This window comes from Hyperolius riggenbachi, chromosome 8 (assembly GCF_040937935.1).
Source record: "Hyperolius riggenbachi isolate aHypRig1 chromosome 8, aHypRig1.pri, whole genome shotgun sequence".
Taxonomy (NCBI): Eukaryota; Metazoa; Chordata; class Amphibia; order Anura; family Hyperoliidae; genus Hyperolius; species Hyperolius riggenbachi.
Window position 1 is genome coordinate 89,630,127 of NC_090653.1, and position 14,897 is coordinate 89,645,023.

General features: G+C 43.1%; 17 non-coding genes across 17 annotated transcripts in view; 9 read left to right on the top strand and 8 right to left on the bottom strand.

Annotated features, from left to right (window-relative positions):
• Positions 1-249: 249 nt before the first annotated feature.
• Positions 250-359, top strand: TRNAL-CAA (transfer RNA leucine (anticodon CAA)). Its single transcript has 2 exons — positions 250-287; positions 314-359. It is a non-coding gene; the product is annotated as a tRNA-Leu (tRNA).
• A 1,145-nt stretch (positions 360-1,504) lies between these two features.
• On the bottom strand, positions 1,505-1,577 carry TRNAR-UCG (transfer RNA arginine (anticodon UCG)). The gene has a single exon. It is a non-coding gene; the product is annotated as a tRNA-Arg (tRNA).
• Positions 1,578-1,854: 277 nt separating this feature from the next.
• On the top strand, positions 1,855-1,964 carry TRNAL-CAA (transfer RNA leucine (anticodon CAA)). The gene is made up of 2 exons: positions 1,855-1,892; positions 1,919-1,964. It is a non-coding gene; the product is annotated as a tRNA-Leu (tRNA).
• Positions 1,965-3,109: 1,145 nt separating this feature from the next.
• On the bottom strand, positions 3,110-3,182 carry TRNAR-UCG (transfer RNA arginine (anticodon UCG)). Its single transcript has one exon. It is a non-coding gene; the product is annotated as a tRNA-Arg (tRNA).
• A 277-nt stretch (positions 3,183-3,459) lies between these two features.
• Positions 3,460-3,569, top strand: TRNAL-CAA (transfer RNA leucine (anticodon CAA)). Its single transcript has 2 exons — positions 3,460-3,497; positions 3,524-3,569. It is a non-coding gene; the product is annotated as a tRNA-Leu (tRNA).
• Positions 3,570-4,723: 1,154 nt separating this feature from the next.
• Positions 4,724-4,796, bottom strand: TRNAR-UCG (transfer RNA arginine (anticodon UCG)). The gene has a single exon. It is a non-coding gene; the product is annotated as a tRNA-Arg (tRNA).
• Positions 4,797-5,073: 277 nt separating this feature from the next.
• Positions 5,074-5,183, top strand: TRNAL-CAA (transfer RNA leucine (anticodon CAA)). Its single transcript has 2 exons — positions 5,074-5,111; positions 5,138-5,183. It is a non-coding gene; the product is annotated as a tRNA-Leu (tRNA).
• Positions 5,184-7,197: 2,014 nt separating this feature from the next.
• Positions 7,198-7,270, bottom strand: TRNAR-UCG (transfer RNA arginine (anticodon UCG)). The gene has a single exon. It is a non-coding gene; the product is annotated as a tRNA-Arg (tRNA).
• Positions 7,271-7,548: 278 nt separating this feature from the next.
• On the top strand, positions 7,549-7,658 carry TRNAL-CAA (transfer RNA leucine (anticodon CAA)). The gene is made up of 2 exons: positions 7,549-7,586; positions 7,613-7,658. It is a non-coding gene; the product is annotated as a tRNA-Leu (tRNA).
• Positions 7,659-9,672: 2,014 nt separating this feature from the next.
• Positions 9,673-9,745, bottom strand: TRNAR-UCG (transfer RNA arginine (anticodon UCG)). The gene has a single exon. It is a non-coding gene; the product is annotated as a tRNA-Arg (tRNA).
• A 278-nt stretch (positions 9,746-10,023) lies between these two features.
• Positions 10,024-10,133, top strand: TRNAL-CAA (transfer RNA leucine (anticodon CAA)). Its single transcript has 2 exons — positions 10,024-10,061; positions 10,088-10,133. It is a non-coding gene; the product is annotated as a tRNA-Leu (tRNA).
• A 1,154-nt stretch (positions 10,134-11,287) lies between these two features.
• On the bottom strand, positions 11,288-11,360 carry TRNAR-UCG (transfer RNA arginine (anticodon UCG)). The gene has a single exon. It is a non-coding gene; the product is annotated as a tRNA-Arg (tRNA).
• Positions 11,361-11,637: 277 nt separating this feature from the next.
• TRNAL-CAA (transfer RNA leucine (anticodon CAA)) lies at positions 11,638-11,747 on the top strand. Its single transcript has 2 exons — positions 11,638-11,675; positions 11,702-11,747. It is a non-coding gene; the product is annotated as a tRNA-Leu (tRNA).
• A 1,154-nt stretch (positions 11,748-12,901) lies between these two features.
• On the bottom strand, positions 12,902-12,974 carry TRNAR-UCG (transfer RNA arginine (anticodon UCG)). The gene has a single exon. It is a non-coding gene; the product is annotated as a tRNA-Arg (tRNA).
• A 277-nt stretch (positions 12,975-13,251) lies between these two features.
• On the top strand, positions 13,252-13,361 carry TRNAL-CAA (transfer RNA leucine (anticodon CAA)). The gene is made up of 2 exons: positions 13,252-13,289; positions 13,316-13,361. It is a non-coding gene; the product is annotated as a tRNA-Leu (tRNA).
• A 1,154-nt stretch (positions 13,362-14,515) lies between these two features.
• TRNAR-UCG (transfer RNA arginine (anticodon UCG)) lies at positions 14,516-14,588 on the bottom strand. The gene has a single exon. It is a non-coding gene; the product is annotated as a tRNA-Arg (tRNA).
• A 277-nt stretch (positions 14,589-14,865) lies between these two features.
• The window catches only part of TRNAL-CAA (transfer RNA leucine (anticodon CAA)), a 110-nt gene continuing 78 nt past the window's right edge, over positions 14,866-14,897 (top strand). Inside the window, exon 1 of the tRNA in view lies at positions 14,866-14,897. This exon is cut by the window's right edge and continues 6 nt beyond it. This is a non-coding gene — a tRNA (tRNA-Leu).

A 14,897-nucleotide genomic window follows, 5' to 3' on the forward strand; every position in this document is an offset into this window, starting at 1 on the left:
CCACTGGAAACAGCCACCGCATAGGAAAAGACGCTCAAGGAGCACAAAGGATTTCATTTGTTAGAGCAGGCACATGACATTGCTGTCTAAGGTATTGCAGTGATCCAAAATGGCAGTTTGATGAGTGTTTTCAGAAAAAAAAACATGCCTTGCAGTGTTCATGAAGTCTTCTAGGCTAAGTTTGTGGTTGTCTCTTCTCTGTTAAGTATAGTCATTGTGCCAGCTGCATGGGTACATAGTGCACCGCTTGTCAGGATGGCCGAGTGGTCTAAGGCGCCAGACTCAAGAGGCTTCTCTTCCCTTCTCATGGTCCTTCTGGTCTCCGAATGGAGGCGTGGGTTCAAATCCCACTTCTGACAGAGCTTTTCACTTTGTCCATCATGGCACATTGGTCAGGCCTGCCAAAACAAGCTCTTGGGTCTTTTCATTTACTAGGCTCTTCAAAGGGCCTTCTCAACAGCAACCTCACATGGACTTTTGGAAAATCTCGCAGAAAAGGAACAAGGCCGACTTTTTTCTACAAGCTTTCTAACACACGTTTTACAAACTGACAAATTCCATCCCCTTTGGCACACCTACAGTCATATGGGTTAGCTCATCTTCTCTTCTAGTTCACTTCATCAGGATCAGAAGCTTTGGAGGCAATTTGTTTTGCTAAATCTTAAAAGGTTAGTGTACAGGTAAAGTGACAAATATGTAAGGAGACCGAACTCAGGAGATAGGTTTTGGCAATAACTTACAGGTCTTCCCTGTATGTTCTGACCTTTGGTGAAAGAGGTGGGGTTATTCCCTCTTCTGACAAGACTCATTTGTTGAAATTTCAACGGACCCTTCCTTGAAAAGAGTTCAGGTTGCAAGAAAACCAATTGCAGTGTTCCATTTGCGGTGTGGATCATATCTTTTCAGAGGAAATGACAGACATACTTTCCAAATTTCAGGCAAGAACTCTTCATATAAATTGGGAACCGAGGCAACCTTTTGAAATTGTTGAGCTTGCAACAAGAAGGAATCGCATCGTGCCACTTGACATGCTGTGTCTGCATCTTTGTAAAAGTCTGGCTTACAGCAGAATTGCAGACAAGGATTTCCTAAATCATATAGGAAATTAATTTTCTCATGTTAGTAAACAAAATGCTTAGCAGAAAGGGAGATGCCACCATGAATGTTTGAACCCTGGGTCATATAGTTTACTTAGAGTCTCTTCCAAGGTCCATCAGGGTATTGGGTTCAAAGTAAGGCAAAGGTTAGAATCCCAGTGTGGACTAGCAGTGTTTATTTGAGGTTGATGTAAAAACTTTGCTGGGACTTGCACAAGTTGTAGGAAAAGAGTTAGCGTCATTGACATTGTGGTGAAAGCTCAGCAAAAGCAGCAACCTTTGTAGCTGTAAACAGTCAAGGGCAGGGATTGAATGATAAGCATGAGTGAGGAAGCACAGGCTTTTGCAAAGTCTCCGAGGACATTGACAACAAGAGGAGCAAATACTCTACAGAAGTGACAAGAACAGAACCACGAAGGGACTCGAACCCTCAATCTTCTGATCCGAAGTCAGACGCCTTATCCATTAGGCCACGCGGTCTCATGCCTGTTTATGAAGAAACCATTTTCCACTGGAAACAGCCACCGCATAGGAAAAGACGCTCAAGGAGCACAAAGGATTTCATTTGTTAGAGCAGGCACATGACATTGCTGTCTAAGGTATTGCAGTGATCCAAAATGGCAGTTTGATGAGTGTTTTCAGAGAAAAAAACATGCCTTGCAGTGCTTATGAAGTCTTCTAGGCTAAGTTTGTTGTTGTCTCTTCTCTGTTAAGTATAGTCATTGTGCCAGCTGCATGGGTACATAGTGCACCGCTTGTCAGGATGGCCGAGTGGTCTAAGGCGCCAGACTCAAGAGGCTTTTCTTCCCTTCTCATGGGCCTTCTGGTCTCCGAATGGAGGCGTGGGTTCAAATCCCACTTCTGACAGAGCTTTTCACTTTGTCCATCATGGTACATTGGTCAGGCCTGCCAAAACAAGCTCTTGGGTCTTTTCATTTACTAGGCTCTTCAAAGGGCCTTCTCAACAGCAACCTCACATGGACTTTTGGAAAATCTCGCAGAAAAGGAACAAGGCCGACTTTTTTCTACAAGCTTTCTAACACACGTTTTACAAACTGACAAATTCCATCCCCTTTGTCACACCTACAGTCATATGGGTTAGCTCATCTTCTCTTCTAGTTCACTTCATCAGGATCAGAAGCTTTGGAGGCAATTTGTTTTGCTAAATCTTAAAAGGTTAGTGTACAGGAAAAGTGACAAATATGTAAGGAGACCGAACTCAGGAGATAGGTTTTGGCAATAACTTACAGGTCTTCCCTGTATGTTCTGACCTTTGGTGAAAGAGGTGGGGTTATTCCCTCTTCTGACAAGACTCATTTGTTGAAATTTCAACGGACCCTTCCTTGAAAAGAGTTAAGGTTGCAAGAAAACCAATTGCAGTGTTCCATTTGCGGTGTGGATCATATCTTTTCAGAGGAAATGACAGACATACTTTCCAAATTTCAGGCAAGAACTCTTCATATAAATTGGGAACCGAGGCAACCTTTTGAAATTGTTGAGCTTGCAACAAGAAGGAATCGCATCGTGCCACTTGACATGCTGTGTCTGCACCTTTGTAAAAGTCTGGCTTACAGCAGAATTGCAGACAAGGATTTCCTAAATCATTTAGGAAATTAATTTTCTCATGTTAGTAAACAAAATGCTTAGCAGAAAGGGAGATGCCACCATGAATGTTTGAACCCTGGGTCATATAGTTTACTTAGAGTCTCTTCCAAGGTCCATCAGGGTATTGGGTTCAAAGTAAGGCAAAGGTTAGAATCCCAGTGTGGACTAGCAGTGTTTATTTGAGGTTGATGTAAAAACTTTGCTGGGACTTGCACAAGTTGTAGGAAAAGAGTTAGCGTCATTGACATTGTGGTGAAAGCTCAGCAAAAGCAGCAACCTTTGTAGCTGTAAACAGTCAAGGGCAGGGATTGAATGATAAGCATGAGTGAGGAAGCACAGGCTTTTGCAAAGTCTCCGAGGACATTTACAACAAGAGGAGCAAATACTCTACAGAAGTGACAAGAACAGAACCACGAAGGGACTCGAACCCTCAATCTTCTGATCCGAAGTCAGACGCCTTATCCATTAGGCCACGCGGTCTCATGCCTCTTTATGAAGAAACCATTTTCCACTGGAAACAGCCACCGCATAGGAAAAGACGCTCAAGGAGCACAAAGGATTTCATTTGTTAGAGCAGGCACATGACATTGCTGTCTAAGGTATTGCAGTGATCCAAAATGGCAGTTTGATGAGTGTTTTCAGAAAAAAAAACATTCCTTGCAGTGTTCACGAAGTCTTCTAGGCTAAGTTTGTGGTTGTCTCTTCTCTGTTAAGTATAGTCATTGTGCCAGCTGCATGGGTACATAGTACACTGCTTGTCAGGATGGCCGAGTGGTCTAAGGCGCCAGCCTCAAGAGGCTTCTCTTCCCTTCTCATGGGCCTTCTGGTCTCCGAATGGAGGTGTGGGTTCAAATCCCACTTCTGACAGGGTTTTTTCACTTTGTCCATCATGGCACATTGGTCAGGCCTGCCAAAACAAGCTCTTGGGTCTTTTCATTTACTAGGCTCTTCAAAGGGCCTTCTCAACAGCAACCTCACATGGACTTTTGGAAAATCTCGCAGAAAAGGAACAAGGCCGACTTTTTTCTACAAGCTTTCTAACACACGTTTTACAAACTGACTAATTCCATCCCCTTTGGCACACCTACAGTCATATGGGTTAGCTCATCTTCTCTTCTAGTTCACTTCATCAGGATCAGAAGCTTTGGAGGCAATTTGTTTTGCTAAATCTTAAAAGGTTAGTGTACAGGTAAAGTGACAAATATGTAAGGAGACCGAACTCAGGAGATAGGTTTTGGCAATAACTTACAGGTCTTCCCTGTATGTTCTGACCTTTGGTGAAAGAGGTGGGGTTATTCCCTCTTCTGACAAGACTCATTTGTTGAAATTTCAACGGACCCTTCCTTGAAAAGAGTTCAGGTTGCAAGAAAACCAATTGCAGTGTTCCATTTGCGGTGTGGATCATATCTTTTCAGAGGAAATGACAGACATACTTTCCAAATTTCAGGCAAGAACTCTTCATATAAATTGGGAACCGAGGCAACCTTTTGAAATTGTTGAGCTTGCAACAAGAAGGAATCGCATCGTGCCACTTGACATGCTGTGTCTGCACCTTTGTAAAAGTCTGGCTTACAGCAGAATTGCAGACAAGGATTTCCTAAATCATATAGGAAATTAATTTTCTCATGTTAGTAAACAAAATGCTTAGCAGAAAGGGAGATGCCACCATGAATGTTTGAACCCTGGGTCATATAGTTTACTTAGAGTCTCTTCCCAGGTCCATCAGGGTATTGGGTTCAAAGTAAGGCAAAGGTTAGAATCCCAGTGTGGACTAGCAGTGTTTATTTGAGGTTGATGTAAAAACTTTGCTGGGACTTGCACAAGTTGTAAGAAAAGAGTTAGCGTCATTGACATTGTGGTGAAAGCTCAGCAAAAGCAGCCACCTTTGTAGCTGTAAAAAGTCAAGGGCAGGGATTGAATGATAAGCATGAGTGAGGAAGCACAGGCTTTTGCAAAGTCTCCGAGGACATTTACAACAAGAGGAGCAAATACTCTACAGAAGTGACAAGAACAGAGCTCAACGACCACGAAGGGACTCGAACCCTCAATCTTCTGATCCGAAGTCAGACGCCTTATCCATTAGGCCACACGGTCTCATGCCTCTTTATGAAGAAACCATTTTCCACTGGAAACAGCCACCGCATAGGAAAAGACGCTCAAGGAGCACAAAGGATTTCATTTGTTAGAGCAGGCACATGACATTGCTGTCTAAGGTATTGCAGTGATCCAAAATGGCAGTTTGATGAGTGTTTTCAGAAAAAAAAACATGCCTTGCAGTGTTCATGAAGTCTTCTAGGCTAAGTTTGTGGTTGTCTCTTCTCTGTTAAGTATAGTCATTGTGCCAGCTGCATGGGTACATAGTACACCGCTTGTCAGGATGGCCGAGTGGTCTAAGGCGCCAGACTCAAGAGGCTTCTCTTCCCTTCTCATGGGCCTTCTGGTCTCCGAATGGAGGCGTGGGTTCAAATCCCACTTCTGACAGGGTTTTTTCACTTTGTCCATCATGGCACATTGGTCAGGCCTGCCAAAACAAGCTCTTGGGTCTTTTCATTTACTAGGCTCTTCAAAGGGCCTTCTCAACAGCAACCTCACATGGACTTTTGGAAAATCTCGCAGAAAAGGAACAAGGCCGACTTTTTTCTACAAGCTTTCTAACACACGTTTTACAAACTGACTAATTCCATCCCCTTTGGCACACCTACAGTCATATGGGTTAGCTCATCTTCTCTTCTAGTTCACTTCATCAGGATCAGAAGCTTTGGAGGCAATTTGTTTTGCTAAATCTTAAAAGGTTAGTGTACAGGTAAAGTGACAAATATGTAAGGAGACCGAACTCAGGAGATAGGTTTTGGCAATAACTTACAGGTCTTCCCTGTATGTTCTGACCTTTGGTGAAAGAGGTGGGGTTATTCCCTCTTCTGACAAGACTCATTTGTTGAAATTTCAACGGACCCTTCCTTGAAAAGAGTTCAGGTTGCAAGAAAACCAATTGCAGTGTTCCATTTGCGGTGTGGATCATATCTTTTCAGAGGAAATGACAGACATACTTTCCAAATTTCAGGCAAGAACTCTTCATATAAATTGGGAACCGAGGCAACCTTTTGAAATTGTTGAGCTTGCAACAAGAAGGAATCGCATCGTGCCACTTGACATGCTGTGTCTGCACCTTTGTAAAAGTCTGGCTTACAGCAGAATTGCAGACAAGGATTTCCTAAATCATATAGGAAATTAATTTTCTCATGTTAGTAAACAAAATGCTTAGCAGAAAGGGAGATGCCACCATGAATGTTTGAACCCTGGGTCATATAGTTTACTTAGAGTCTCTTCCCAGGTCCATCAGGGTATTGGCTTCAATTCATCAAAGGGTGTTCGATAACAAAACCCCAGTCCTTAAAATACCGCATTCGGTATTTTACACTTCACTGTGCTAATTCATCAATATTTTCCCATGTGCGGTAGAGGTTCGTTAAGTTACCGAACTACTAGGCTTCAATTCATCAAAGGCTGTTCGATAACAGCAGAGTGGTGCAGAGCAGCTTGGAATGTCCCTGTGTTGTTACAAGCTGATAACAATAGAAGGCATCCAGACATCCCTTTGTGATGTAAAGGTGTTATAGTTACTGTTATTTATACTGCCTCTGCTGCTCTGAATGTGTCGATCAGTCTTTCTTAACATTTTATTTATTTGCCACAACGTAGATGAACTTCCTGGAGACATTACAAGTGCCATGCTTGGTGATTTCACCACCAGCATCTTTGCATTATCAAACAGGGCCTGAAAGGGTTACACCACCGAAGGGAATCTGGGGATATATTTTGACCCGTTCTCTCTGCTCACTGCTTGGGGGGTCTGAAAGCTCCTGTGGAGAAGCCTGTGTGACCTATCAGCGGCACTTGCAGGAGAACAGGGGCTGTTTCTATTGGCTGCCTGCTCCTGCTAATCATGAAAACATTCACACAGAAGGCTTTCGAAGCCTGTAACGACAGGGGAGAGCTTGAGATAAACACCGAATGTGTTATCGAATGTGGGAACCTTGATGAATTAACATTTGTTGAGCACATGTCGGTAATTTATCTCATTGCTGTGTCATTTCAGCTTCTCATTCGGTAACAGCTTTGATGAATTAACATTTTCTAAAGTGCTTCGTTAAGTCAGCTGTTTTCAGCATTACCGAATGCGGTAATGCTTGATGAATTGAAGCCATTGGGTTCAAAGTAAGGCAAAGGTTAGAATCCCAGTGTGGACTAGCAGTGTTTATTTGAGGTTGATGTAAAAACTTTGCTGGGACTTGCACAAGTTGTAAGAAAAGAGTTAGCGTCATTGACATTGTGGTGAAAGCTCAGCAAAAGCAGCCACCTTTGTAGCTGTAAACAGTCAAGGGCAGGGATTGAATGATAAGCATGAGTGAGGAAGCACAGGCTTTTGCAAAGTCTCCGAGGACATTTACAACAAGAGGAGCAAATACTCTACAGAAGTGACAAGAACAGAGCTCAACAACCACGAAGGGACTCGAACCCTCAATCTTCTGATCCGAAGTCAGACGCCTTATCCATTAGGCCACACGGTCTCATGCCTCTTTATGAAGAAACCATTTTCCACTGGAAACAGCCACCGCATAGGAAAAGACGCTCAAGGAGCACAAAGGATTTCATTTGTTAGAGCAGGCACATGACATTGCTGTCTAAGGTATTGCAGTGATCCAAAATGGCAGTTTGATGAGTGTTTTCAGAAAAAAAAAACATGCCTTGCAGTGTTCATGAAGTCTTCTAGGCTAAGTTTGTGGTTGTCTCTTCTCTGTTAAGTATAGTCATTGTGCCAGCTGCATGGGTACATAGTACACCGCTTGTCAGGATGGCCGAGTGGTCTAAGGCGCCAGACTCAAGAGGCTTCTCTTCCCTTCTCATGGGCCTTCTGGTCTCCGAATGGAGGCGTGGGTTCAAATCCCACTTCTGACAGGGTTTTTTCACTTTGTCCATCATGGCACATTGGTCAGGCCTGCCAAAACAAGCTCTTGGGTCTTTTCATTTACTAGGCTCTTCAAAGGGCCTTCTCAACAGCAACCTCACATGGACTTTTGGAAAATCTCGCAGAAAAGGAACAAGGCCGACTTTTTTCTACAAGCTTTCTAACACACGTTTTACAAACTGACTAATTCCATCCCCTTTGGCACACCTACAGTCATATGGGTTAGCTCATCTTCTCTTCTAGTTCACTTCATCAGGATCAGAAGCTTTGGAGGCAATTTGTTTTGCTAAATCTTAAAAGGTTAGTGTACAGGTAAAGTGACAAATATGTAAGGAGACCGAACTCAGGAGATAGGTTTTGGCAATAACTTACAGGTCTTCCCTGTATGTTCTGACCTTTGGTGAAAGAGGTGGGGTTATTCCCTCTTCTGACAAGACTCATTTGTTGAAATTTCAACGGACCCTTCCTTGAAAAGAGTTCAGGTTGCAAGAAAACCAATTGCAGTGTTCCATTTGCGGTGTGGATCATATCTTTTCAGAGGAAATGACAGACATACTTTCCAAATTTCAGGCAAGAACTCTTCATATAAATTGGGAACCGAGGCAACCTTTTGAAATTGTTGAGCTTGCAACAAGAAGGAATCGCATCGTGCCACTTGACATGCTGTGTCTGCACCTTTGTAAAAGTCTGGCTTACAGCAGAATTGCAGACAAGGATTTCCTAAATCATATAGGAAATTAATTTTCTCATGTTAGTAAACAAAATGCTTAGCAGAAAGGGAGATGCCACCATGAATGTTTGAACCCTGGGTCATATAGTTTACTTAGAGTCTCTTCCCAGGTCCATCAGGGTATTGGCTTCAATTCATCAAAGGGTGTTCGATAACAAAACCCCAGTCCTTAAAATACCGCATTCGGTATTTTACACTTCACTGTGCTAATTCATCAATATTTTCCCATGTGCGGTAGAGGTTCGTTAAGTTACCGAACTACTAGGCTTCAATTCATCAAAGGCTGTTCGATAACAGCAGAGTGGTGCAGAGCAGCTTGGAATGTCCCTGTGTTGTTACAAGCTGATAACAATAGAAGGCATCCAGACATCCCTTTGTGATGTAAAGGTGTTATAGTTACTGTTATTTATACTGCCTCTGCTGCTCTGAATGTGTCGATCAGTCTTTCTTAACATTTTATTTATTTGCCACAACGTAGATGAACTTCCTGGAGACATTACAAGTGCCATGCTTGGTGATTTCACCACCAGCATCTTTGCATTATCAAACAGGGCCTGAAAGGGTTACACCACCGAAGGGAATCTGGGGATATATTTTGACCCGTTCTCTCTGCTCACTGCTTGGGGGGTCTGAAAGCTCCTGTGGAGAAGCCTGTGTGACCTATCAGCGGCACTTGCAGGAGAACAGGGGCTGTTTCTATTGGCTGCCTGCTCCTGCTAATCATGAAAACATTCACACAGAAGGCTTTCGAAGCCTGTAACGACAGGGGAGAGCTTGAGATAAACACCGAATGTGTTATCGAATGTGGGAACCTTGATGAATTAACATTTGTTGAGCACATGTCGGTAATTTATCTCATTGCTGTGTCATTTCAGCTTCTCATTCGGTAACAGCTTTGATGAATTAACATTTTCTAAAGTGCTTCGTTAAGTCAGCTGTTTTCAGCATTACCGAATGCGGTAATGCTTGATGAATTGAAGCCATTGGGTTCAAAGTAAGGCAAAGGTTAGAATCCCAGTGTGGACTAGCAGTGTTTATTTGAGGTTGATGTAAAAACTTTGCTGGGACTTGCACAAGTTGTAAGAAAAGAGTTAGCGTCATTGACATTGTGGTGAAAGCTCAGCAAAAGCAGCCACCTTTGTAGCTGTAAACAGTCAAGGGCAGGGATTGAATGATAAGCATGAGTGAGGAAGCACAGGCTTTTGCAAAGTCTCCGAGGACATTTACAACAAGAGGAGCAAATACTCTACAGAAGTGACAAGAACAGAGCTCAACAACCACGAAGGGACTCGAACCCTCAATCTTCTGATCCGAAGTCAGACGCCTTATCCATTAGGCCACACGGTCTCATGCCTCTTTATGAAGAAACCATTTTCCACTGGAAACAGCCACCGCATAGGAAAAGACGCTCAAGGAGCACAAAGGATTTCATTTGTTAGAGCAGGCACATGACATTGCTGTCTAAGGTATTGCAGTGATCCAAAATGGCAGTTTGATGAGTGTTTTCAGAAAAAAAAAACATGCCTTGCAGTGTTCATGAAGTCTTCTAGGCTAAGTTTGTGGTTGTCTCTTCTCTGTTAAGTATAGTCATTGTGCCAGCTGCATGGGTACATAGTACACCGCTTGGCAGGATGGCCGAGTGGTCTAAGGCGCCAGACTCAAGAGGCTTCTCTTCCCTTCTCATGGGCCTTTTGGTCTCCGAATGGAGGCGTGGGTTCAAATCCCACTTCTGACAGGGTTTTTTCACTTTGTCCATCATGGCACATTGGTCAGGCCTGCCAAAACAAGCTCTTGGGTCTTTTCATTTACTAGGCTCTTCAAAGGGCCTTCTCAACAGCAACCTCACATGGACTTTTGGAAAATCTCGCAGAAAAGGAACAAGGCCGACTTTTTTCTACAAGCTTTCTAACACACGTTTTACAAACTGACTAATTCCATCCCCTTTGGCACACCTACAGTCATATGGGTTAGCTCATCTTCTCTTCTAGTTCACTTCATCAGGATCAGAAGCTTTGGAGGCAATTTGTTTTGCTAAATCTTAAAAGGTTAGTGTACAGGTAAAGTGACAAATATGTAAGGAGACCGAACTCAGGAGATAGGTTTTGGCAATAACTTACAGGTCTTCCCTGTATGCTCTGACCTTTGGTGAAAGAGGTGGGGTTATTCCCTCTTCTGACAAGACTCATTTGTTGAAATTTCAACGGACCCTTCCTTGAAAAGAGTTCAGGTTGCAAGAAAACCAATTGCAGTGTTCCATTTGCGGTGTGGATCATATCTTTTCAGAGGAAATGACAGACATACTTTCCAAATTTCAGGCAAGAACTCTTCATATAAATTGGGAACCGAGGCAACCTTTTGAAATTGTTGAGCTTGCAACAAGAAGGAATCGCATCGTGCCACTTGACATGCTGTGTCTGCACCTTTGTAAAAGTCTGGCTTACAGCAGAATTGCAGACAAGGATTTCCTAAATCATATAGGAAATTAATTTTCTCATGTTAGTAAACAAAATGCTTAGCAGAAAGGGAGATGCCACCATGAATGTTTGAACCCTGGGTCATATAGTTTACTTAGAGTCTCTTCCCAGGTCCATCAGGGTATTGGGTTCAAAGTAAGGCAAAGGTTAGAATCCCAGTGTGGACTAGCAGTGTTTATTTGAGGTTGATGTAAAAACTTTGCTGGGACTTGCACAAGTTGTAAGAAAAGAGTTAGCGTCATTGACATTGTGGTGAAAGCTCAGCAAAAGCAGCCACCTTTGTAGCTGTAAACAGTCAAGGGCAGGGATTGAATGATAAGCATGAGTGAGGAAGCACAGGCTTTTGCAAAGTCTCCGAGGACATTTACAACAAGAGGAGCAAATACTCTACAGAAGTGACAAGAACAGAGCTCAACGACCACGAAGGGACTCGAACCCTCAATCTTCTGATCCGAAGTCAGACGCCTTATCCATTAGGCCACGCGGTCTCATGCCTCTTTATGAAGAAACCATTTTCCACTGGAAACAGCCACCGCATAGGAAAAGACGCTCAAGGAGCACAAAGGATTTCATTTGTTAGAGCAGGCACATGACATTGCTGTCTAAGGTATTGCAGTGATCCAAAATGGCAGTTTGATGAGTGTTTTCAGAGAAAAAAACATGCCTTGCAGTGTTCATGAAGTCTTCTAGGCTAAGTTTGTGGTTGTCTCTTCTCTGTTAAGTATAGTCATTGTGCCAGCTGCATGGGTACATAGTACACCGCTTGTCAGGATGGCCGAGTGGTCTAAGGCGCCAGACTCAAGAGGCTTCTCTTCCCTTCTCATGGGCCTTCTGGTCTCCGAATGGAGGCGTGGGTTCAAATCCCACTTCTGACAGAGCTTTTTCACTTTGTCCATCATGGCACATTGGTCAGGCCTGCCAAAACAAGCTCTTGGGTCTTTTCATTTACTAGGCTCTTCAAAGGGCCTTCTCAACAGCAACCTCACATGGACTTTTGGAAAATCTCGCAGAAAAGGAACAAGGCCGACTTTTTTCTACAAGCTTTCTAACACACGTTTTACAAACTGACAAATTCCATCCCCTTTGGCACACCTACAGTCATATGGGTTAGCTCATCTTCTCTTCTAGTTCACTTCATCAGGATCAAAAGCTTGGGAGGCAATTTGTTTTGCTAAATCTTAAAAGGTTAGTGTACAGGTAAAGTGACAAATATGTAAGGAGACCGAACTCAGGAGATAGGTTTTGGCAATAACTTACAGGTCTTCCCTGTATGTTCTGACCTTTGGTGAAAGAGGTGGGGTTATTCCCTCTTCTGACAAGACTCATTTGTTGAAATTTCAACGGACCCTTCCTTGAAAAGAGTTCAGGTTGCAAGAAAACCAATTGCAGTGTTCCATTTGCGGTGTGGATCATATCTTTTCAGAGGAAATGACAGACATACTTTCCAAATTTCAGGCAAGAACTCTTCATATAAATTGGGAACCGAGGCAACCTTTTGAAATTGTTGAGCTTGCAACAAGAAGGAATCGCATCGTGCCACTTGACATGCTGTGTCTGCACCTTTGTAAAAGTCTGGCTTACAGCAGAATTGCAGACAAGGATTTCCTAAATCATATAGGAAATTAATTTTCTCATGTTAGTAAACAAAATGCTTAGCAGAAAGGGAGATGCCACCATGAATGTTTGAACCCTGGGTCATATAGTTTACTTAGAGTCTCTTCCAAGGTCCATCAGGGAATTGGGTTCAAAGTAAGGCAAAGGTTAGAATCCCAGTGTGGACTAGCAGTGTTTATTTGAGGTTGATGTAAAAACTTTGCTGGGACTTGCACAAGTTGTAAGAAAAGAGTTAGCGTCATTGACATTGTGGTGAAAGCTCAGCAAAAGCAGCCACCTTTGTAGCTGTAAACAGTCAAGGGCAGGGATTGAATGATAAGCATGAGTGAGGAAGCACAGGCTTTTGCAAAGTCTCCGAGGACATTTACAACAAGAGGAGCAAATACTCTACAGAAGTGACAAGAACAGAGCTCAACGACCACGAAGGGACTCGAACCCTCAATCTTCTGATCCGAAGTCAGACGCCTTATCCATTAGGCCACGCGGTCTCATGCCTCTTTATGAAGAAACCATTTTCCACTGGAAACAGCCACCGCATAGGAAAAGACGCTCAAGGAGCACAAAGGATTTCATTTGTTAGAGCAGGCACATGACATTGCTGTCTAAGGTATTGCAGTGATCCAAAATGGCAGTTTGATGAGTGTTTTCAGAAAAAAAAACATGCCTTGCAGTGTTCATGAAGTCTTCTAGGCTAAGTTTGTGGTTGTCTCTTCTCTGTTAAGTATAGTCATTGTGCCAGCTGCATGGGTACATAGTACACCGCTTGTCAGGATGGCCGAGTGGTCTAAGGCGCCAGACTCAAGAGGCTTCTCTTCCCTTCTCATGGGCCTTCTGGTCTCTGAATGGAGGCGTGGGTTCAAATCCCACTTCTGACAGAGCTTTTTCACTTTGTCCATCATGGCACATTGGTCAGGCCTGCCAAAACAAGCTCTTGGGTCTTTTCATTTACTAGGCTCTTCAAAGGGCCTTCTCAACAGCAACCTCACATGGACTTTTGGAAAATCTCGCAGAAAAGGAACAAGGCCGACTTTTTTCTACAAGCTTTCTAACACACGTTTTACAAACTGACAAATTCCATCCCCTTTGGCACACCTACAGTCATATGGGTTAGCTCATCTTCTCTTCTAGTTCACTTCATCAGGATCAGAAGCTTTGGAGGCAATTTGTTTTGCTAAATCTTAAAAGGTTAGTGTACAGGTAAAGTGACAAATATGTAAGGAGACCGAACTCAGGAGATAGGTTTTGGCAATAACTTACAGGTCTTCCCTGTATGTTCTGACCTTTGGTGAAAGAGGTGGGGTTATTCCCTCTTCTGACAAGACTCATTTGTTGAAATTTCAACGGACCCTTCCTTGAAAAGAGTTCAGGTTGCAAGAAAACCAATTGCAGTGTTCCATTTGCGGTGTGGATCATATCTTTTCAGAGGAAATGACAGACATACTTTCCAAATTTCAGGCAAGAACTCTTCATATAAATTGGGAACCGAGGCAACCTTTTGAAATTGTTGAGCTTGCAACAAGAAGGAATCGCATCGTGCCACTTGACATGCTGTGTCTGCACCTTTGTAAAAGTCTGGCTTACAGCAGAATTGCAGACAAGGATTTCCTAAATCATATAGGAAATTAATTTTCTCATGTTAGTAAACAAAATGCTTAGCAGAAAGGGAGATGCCACCATGAATGTTTGAACCCTGGGTCATATAGTTTACTTAGAGTCTCTTCCCAGGTCCATCAGGGTATTGGGTTCAAAGTAAGGCAAAGGTTAGAATCCCAGTGTGGACTAGCAGTGTTTATTTGAGGTTGATGTAAAAACTTTGCTGGGACTTGCACAAGTTGTAAGAAAAGAGTTAGCGTCATTGACATTGTGGTGAAAGCTCAGCAAAAGCAGCCACCTTTGTAGCTGTAAACAGTCAAGGGCAGGGATTGAATGATAAGCATGAGTGAGGAAGCACAGGCTTTTGCAAAGTCTCCGAGGACATTTACAACAAGAGGAGCAAATACTCTACAGAAGTGACAAGAACAGAGCTCAACGACCACGAAGGGACTCGAACCCTCAATCTTCTGATCCGAAGTCAGACGCCTTATCCATTAGGCCACGCGGTCTCATGCCTCTTTATGAAGAAACCATTTTCCACTGGAAACAGCCACCGCATAGGAAAAGACGCTCAAGGAGCACAAAGGATTTCATTTGTTAGAGCAGGCACATGACATTGCTGTCTAAGGTATTGCAGTGATCCAAAATGGCAGTTTGATGAGTGTTTTCAGAGAAAAAAACATGCCTTGCAGTGTTCATGAAGTCTTCTAGGCTAAGTTTGTGGTTGTCTCTTCTCTGTTAAGTATAGTCATTGTGCCAGCTGCATGGGTACATAGTACACCGCTTGTCAGGATGGTCGAGTGGTCTAAGGCGCCAGA